Source organism: Eretmochelys imbricata, chromosome 8 (genome assembly GCF_965152235.1).
Source record: "Eretmochelys imbricata isolate rEreImb1 chromosome 8, rEreImb1.hap1, whole genome shotgun sequence".
Taxonomy (NCBI): Eukaryota; Metazoa; Chordata; order Testudines; family Cheloniidae; genus Eretmochelys; species Eretmochelys imbricata.
The window spans coordinates 46,327,428-46,334,431 of record NC_135579.1 but is presented as its reverse complement, the minus strand read 5'-3'; positions in this window follow the sequence as shown (position 1 = coordinate 46,334,431).

Here is a 7,004-nt window from a genome sequence, read left to right as displayed (position 1 = left end):
AGACCATCCCTGAGAGGTGTTTTTCTAACCTGTTCTTAAAAACCTCCAGCGGTGGAGATTCCATATCTTCCTTAGGTAATTTATTTCAGTGCTTAACCACTGTCAAAGTTTGACTCAGACTCACAATTTATCAGACCACTCTGTTTTATTAGCAAAGCTGCTCTGCTAATACATTTAGAAGTGAGCCCCCCGAGTGGGGCTTGTCTCTTAATTTATACAGCTTGCTGGAGAACAAGTTACAGAGAAGTTACAGACAAAAGAAGAAAAAGATTTTAGTCACCACCCTTCGAGATCCCTGAGACCAGTCACGTATCTTCAATTACCTGCCACCCTTAACAATCTCCTTTAACAGCTTCCAGTTAACTGAACTAATTGCCCTTCACACCTTCCATTCTGATGCCTGCTTCTTAGACGTGCTGGCTCTATCTTAATTGCTTCTCCATTCAAAAGCTAACTGTCCCTAGGTGTGCTCCCTCAGATACTTTGTAACATGTTTTGGCATCCCCTCTCATATACAATGTATCCAGCATGTCCCCTTATACAATGTTATACTTATACAATGTTATACTTCCACAATCCCCCCTTTTGGTCAAGGCTACGCCCATGACCAATGACTTACTGGATTCCATACATCAATCGTTTTTTTTTTCATTACTTTCACTGGTGACATTTAACATTAGATTAGCACTCTGGTTAGGGGTAACCTGATGGATGGTGTGTCTTGTGCAGTTTTGGATACAACAAGAAATCAATTGAAAATTTATGAAGGAGGAATAGTATCCCCCAAAGGGCACAGGATGATTTTCACTGGGAGAAGAGGTAGCATTCACATGACATTTGTAGATGGTGCTGTTTTTCTCAGGAAGGCTGTAGGGGGAGCAAGAGATTAAATCTTTGGTTTGGTCCCAGGTTGAGAGGAAGTTTATCTTTCCATACCCGGTTTGCCATTCTCCAACCTTGTTTGAATAGTCCCATACACCATGGGACATGATGTATTGGAGACAGCTGCTCCTCCCTAGATTCAGCCCTGTCCCATTACACACCCAGCACCAGTGGCCCTTTCCTTTCACCACACTTATAAGTTTAGGAACATATGTTTTTCCCAGCCCCCAAAATGTCATTTTCCTTCCATGTCCTTTTAAGTGGATAGGGTTCTCCAGCAAGCTCTGAGGAATTCAAAGGGATTGCCATGGTGGGGATACTAGCTTGTGAGTGAGCTGGGATGTGGCTGCAGACCCAGCAATTAGAAATATTCAGGATCTGGGCTATCTGCACCTGTTGTTGGATGAAAGAATTGTCACTGTCACTCTGGATTCCCCAGACCCTCAGGACACAGTAGCTGAGGATTAAGCTTCTCAAAGGACACATGTTGGAAGCAGGACCCTTTCTGGTTCCGACAACCCCTTTCGAGGGGACCGCAGTCACGGTTTTACGTCCACCATGCAGCAGGCGCTAGGCTCACTACTGCTTCTTGTTTGTTGGGTCCTGCTGTCTGCTTACCATCTGCTTCTGGCAACCCTTACGAGAGCGCAGATTGTAAGGTATTGCAGGCTGTTCCTCTTTGTCTTCTGTGGTTGAAGCTGGTTCTGCGTGGTCTTGCAGAGGTGCTTGGTCCCCTTGAGGTGGCGCTGGCTTACACTGTGAGGCATGGATCCATGCAGCGATGCCGGATAATTTCACTGCTGTCTGGGTGGTGAGCAGTACCTGGTATGGACCCTTCCACTGGGGTTCCAAGGCGTGCTTCCGAAGGTGGTGCCGTAGGTAGACCCAATCACCAGGCTCAAGAGTGTGACAGGCAGCAGAGGTGGGTTCCGTCGGCCAAGCTGCTCGCACCTGCGAATGGAAGGAGCTCACAGCTTGCATTAACCCTTTGCAGTACTGGAGGAGCATGCTGTGAGTTAGGTTTAGGTCTGGGGCTGGGGTAATAGTAGCCATTGTTCGCATAGGGCGTCCCATGATGATTTCAAATGGACTCAATTTGTGTCTCTGGGATGGGGATGACTGAATTTCCATAAGGGCCAGTGGTAAAGCAGCTGGCCAGTTTAACCCTGTGGAACTACAGATTTTTGCCAGCTTATTTTTAAGTACATCATTTCGCCTTTCAACTGCCCCTGCACTCTGTGGATGGTAAGGGCAGTGCAACAGGTGGGTGACATGTAATACCTGGTTTAGATGTTGAACAATTTTTCCAGTAAAATGTGTTCCCTGGTCACTAGACAAAGTGGCAGGAATTCCCTTGGTAGGGATAATGTGGTTTAACAGACATTTTGCAACGGACAATGAATCAGCTTTGCGACAGGGAAAGGCTTCAATCCAACCCGAAAACAGACATATTATAACTAAAATGAATTCATATTTCTGACACTTTGGCATTTGTACAAAATCAAGTTGCCAGTGTAGGAAAGGTGCTTGAGGCAAACCCCGGAACCCTTGTGTTACTTTTACAGATTTGCCTACATTGTGGCTTTGACAAGTAACACAAGCAGCACAGTGGCGGGTTGCAAAGGAGCTAAAATGGGGAGCCCACCACCCCGCCTTACTCATAGCAGAGACCATCCCCTCCTTGCTGACATGCGAAACCACCATGTAGCAGGGCTGCTAGAGACGGGTAGAGTGAGAGGGGGGCTACAAAGGTACCGGTGGGCGATCGCCAAAGGGAATCAGAATGCAAAGAGCAACCCAAAGCACTCCAGGAGTCTCTCTCTGTTTCTGGGGCAGAATCCTGGAGCTGAGTGAGATGAGACAGGGATGGTGGCGTTACAGAGACAGAGAGGGGACCAAGAAACGCTTCTGGTGAAGGTTTTATAGTGGCGGCATGTTTTGCAGCAGCATCAGCAAGTGCATTACCTTTTGCCACCTCGGTGTCTGCCGCTGAGTGGCCAGTACACTTAACAATTGCCAAGGCAGAAGGTAGTAAAACTGCATACAGGAGGGCGGCAATGTAGGGGCCATTCTTGATAGGGGTACCAGTAGAGGTAAGAAAACCTCGAGCCTGCCAGAGGGTGCCAAAGTCATGCACAACCCCAAAGGCATACTGAGAATCAGTAAAAATAGTGGCAGAGAGCCCCTCGGCTAGAAAGCAGGCACGGGTTAGAGCAATCAGTTCAGCCACCTGGGCAGAGGTCACAGAGGGTAAGGGCGCAGCTTCTATGGTCTCAGAGAGAGAGACCACAGCGTACCCTGCAAGAAGGTGGCCTTGGTCATTTCTATAACAGGACCCATCAGTGAATAATACCAGGTCAGAGTTAGGGAGAGGTACATCTGAAAGGTCGGGGCGCGGGACAGTGATAGTGGAGACAGTTGTAAGGCAGTCATGGGGTTCACCATCACTAGGTAAAGGAAGGAGGGTAGCAGGGTTTAACCGGGAGCAGCGCTTAATAGTGATATGTGAGGCTGAAAGCAGCAAAAGTTCATACCTAGTGAGGTGAGCAGAGGAGAGGTGAGCAGTGTTGCATTGCAGAAGGAGAGTTTCCACAGAATGGGGAACCATGAGAGTGAGAGGAGAGCGGAGGACAAGGGACTCAGACATCTCGACCAGGCGCCTGCAGCAGGTACAGCGTGTAGGCAAGGGGGTAAACCCTGGGCTACAGGGTCCAAGGTTGCAGAAAAATAAGCCACCGGGCAATTTCTGTCACCGTGCTCCTGAGTAAGAACCCCGAGGGCACAAGCAGATTGTTCGTGACAGAAAAGGATAAAAGGCTTGTCATAGTTAGGTAACCCTAAGGCAGGGGCAGAGGCTAAATTCTGCTTAAGGGAGATGAAAGCAGCATTTGCTTCAAGTGGCCATGGCATGGGGTTAGGTAAAGAGGATCGAGTGAGTTCTTGGAGTGGTTTAGCCAGAGAAGCATATTGGGGAATCCATTGCCTACAGAACCCTGTCATGCCTAAGAATTTTCTGACCTGGCGTGGAGAGCAAGGCTGGGGAAAGCTAAGGATGGCTTGTACCCGGGCTGGATAGAGTGTACGGGAGCCCTGGGAGAGAAGGAAGCCTAGGTATGTGACAGAGGTTTGGCAGAACTGCAATTTTGTGCGAGAAGCCTTATGACCCTTGTTTGCTAAAGCTGTGAGAAGTGTTAGTGAATCAGTTTCTGAGGCAGACAGAGAGGGGGAGCACAGGAGTAAGTCGTCCACATATTGGATCAGTGTGGATCCTGATGGGAAAACCAGATCAGCGAGATCCCTGAGATTTTTTTTTTTTTTGAGAAAAATAGGATAGACTCTCTGTATACCCCTGGGGAAGGGTCGTCCATGTATATTGCTGACCCTTGTAGGAGAAGGCAAAGAGATACTGGGATTCAGAGTGAACTGGGACAGAGAAGAAAGCGGAGCTCAAATCTACAACAGTAAAGTGGGTTGCATTTGGAGGAATAGACGCTAGTATTGTATCAGGGTTAGGAACCACTGGAAAAGAAAGTATGACAATACGGTTAATAGCTCAAAGGTCTTAAACAAATCGCCACGATTTGCCATCAGCCTTTTGAACTGGAAGGATAGGGGTGTTACAGGGGCTGGAACAAGGGACAATAATTCCTTGTTCTTTTAATGCAGATATAACTGGAGCAATCCCAGCCTCTGCCTCAGGATTCAAAGGATACTGAGACAGGCGAGGCAGAGGTTTGGAATTGTCTACAGTAATCCGAACTGGGTCAGTATTTAATCGGCCCACTTCAGATGGGTGAGATGGCCATAGGGAGGAAGGAACCTGAGAGATTAGGTGCTCTAGGGATGGAGTTAAGGGACAGCAAGGGACTGGAGTGGAGAGGGAAGTTTCAGACAGCAGGGAGGCTACAGAATCACATAAGGAAGACTGAAGGATTTGCAGATAGACACCATCTGGGGAGCAGTAAATAGAACAGCCAAGTTTGCATAGCAAGTCCCGTCCCAGAAGGTTTGCAGGGGTGGAATCAGAGAGGAGGAATGCATGCTCCTCAGAGAGGGGACCGACCTGAACAGACAAAGGTTTTGAGAGGGGAAAAGAGGTAGGGATCCCTGTAATGCCAACAGCAGACACAGATTTTCCAGATCGGGGAACCTCAGGCAAGTCAGTGGTGCGGATTGTAGAAAGAGAAGTTCCAGTATCAACAAGGAAAGGGAGAGAGAGATCATTTACAGTCAGGACACATTCTCCAGTAGGGGACAGAGGTAATAAGGGAGCTAAAACTTTGTGAGGTTCCCCAGCGTCCCGTCATTGTTGTGGTGAAAAATAGGGTTGGGGATCAGCTGGAGGAACCAGCGGTGGGTTCACTTGATTTCCCATACAATTATTAGGTCATCTTGGACACTCTTTTTTCTAGTGTCCAGGCTGTTTATAGTATTTACAAACCCCAGTTAATCCAGCCCCCCCCCCCGCCCCCTTCCGCAACCCCGTCCCTGTCCCCGGTGTGGTCTGCTTAGTCCTGAATAATGCTGTATCTGCAGAGCCATTAACTTTTGGGAGGACTGTTCCTCCTTTCCTTTTAAAGTGCGGTGGCAATGCTCTGCTACTGCCAGCAATTTGTCCATGGTTTCAGTCTCCCATCCCACGCTTATTCGTTTTAACATGCTGCCTGTGGCAGGGAGAAGACCATCAACAAATGCACGTGCCAAGGCCCCCTGCCCATTTACATCGGGCTCTTGTATTCCTGAATGTTGTAGGAAAATATCAGTTAGCCGGGACCTATAGTCGCCTGGGCTTTCTCCTTGCCCTTGCTTACAGCAACGTATTGCTGTCCAGTTTGTTTTAGGAGACCACACTTTGGGAATGACTTGATGCAGGTGCTTCCAAAGAGCCATACACCGGTCTCTGTATGCCGAATCTGGGCCAGTACTTTTTATGGTTGAGTGGCGTGCCTCAGCTGGCCAGTCTGCGGCAGCCAACCATTTTTCATAATAACTGGCAGGAGCTAACAATTTACACAGTTGGAGGAGATCTGTCTCAGAGGGTTCATAGGTTTCACAGATTAACAGAAACTCCTCAGCAAATTTGACAGAGTTTTCCTGTGGTTTGGGAAAACTTCTAACTATAGATAAAAGTTCCGTACGAGTCCAGGGCTTATAATCCCATATGGACTCACTTTCTCCCATCTTAAGGACTCGTAAGGGTGCCACAGTTTGATCAGAGTCTCTCATTAACCTCCCATCAGGTTCTCTTTTCCAAGAAGAGATGTCAAAAGAATCTTTGCAGTCTGCTTTGGATTTCTTCTTCATAATATTTTGCAGAGCTGCGAGGCCAATGAGGGTATCTTCTTCACTTTCATTATCTGTAGTCACTGAAGATTTTTCCTTTTCTGATTTCTTATTTGCGCAGGAGTATGGTGGGGGTCGGGTTTGATCCGGATCATTGCACAGGACTGGGCAAAGGGGAGCGCTCGGACTAGTGGTGGGAGAGACTGCATCCAATTGAACTGTTAGTTTTTTGATAGAATTTTTAAGAGAGGTGAGTTTTGACTCAGTCCATCTACGATTTGCCTCTTCCCACCACTGCATGAAGCAGTCTACTTCTCCTCTCTCCAATTTGGTTTTTGGGAGGACGAGTTTGCTTTTTAAAGCATTCACTCGATCGTTGTCCCAAGAACCTAACAGTGGCCACTGTAATTTGGGGTTCTCTAGAGCTAATTTGGACCATTTTTCAAGAAACCTACAAGAGTCCGGACCCCTCCTAAAATACATAAAATAAGCTGGAGTTCCCTTAGGGAACTGTTCTACCTTAGACTTCTGATTACCCATCCAGGAGGACTTCACACAGCACTCACACAAGAAGGAAATTCGGGCTCAGCAGAGCGGTACCCGGTGTAACACACAGAAAGGAGCCCACAGGCTACTGCCTCAACTGCCCTTGCTTTCACACCAGGGGTTATACCCAAGGCGTGGTGCGGCTGCAGCTGTGCAGATTCCACTTATTCAGACAGTGGGGACGGGGACCCCTTGGTCAGCCAGTCTCCGGATAGAGATGGCTCCCAGATTCACACACACCACGGGGAAGACGGATAGACACAAAGATAAGACAGTCCTCAAACCGGTTAAAG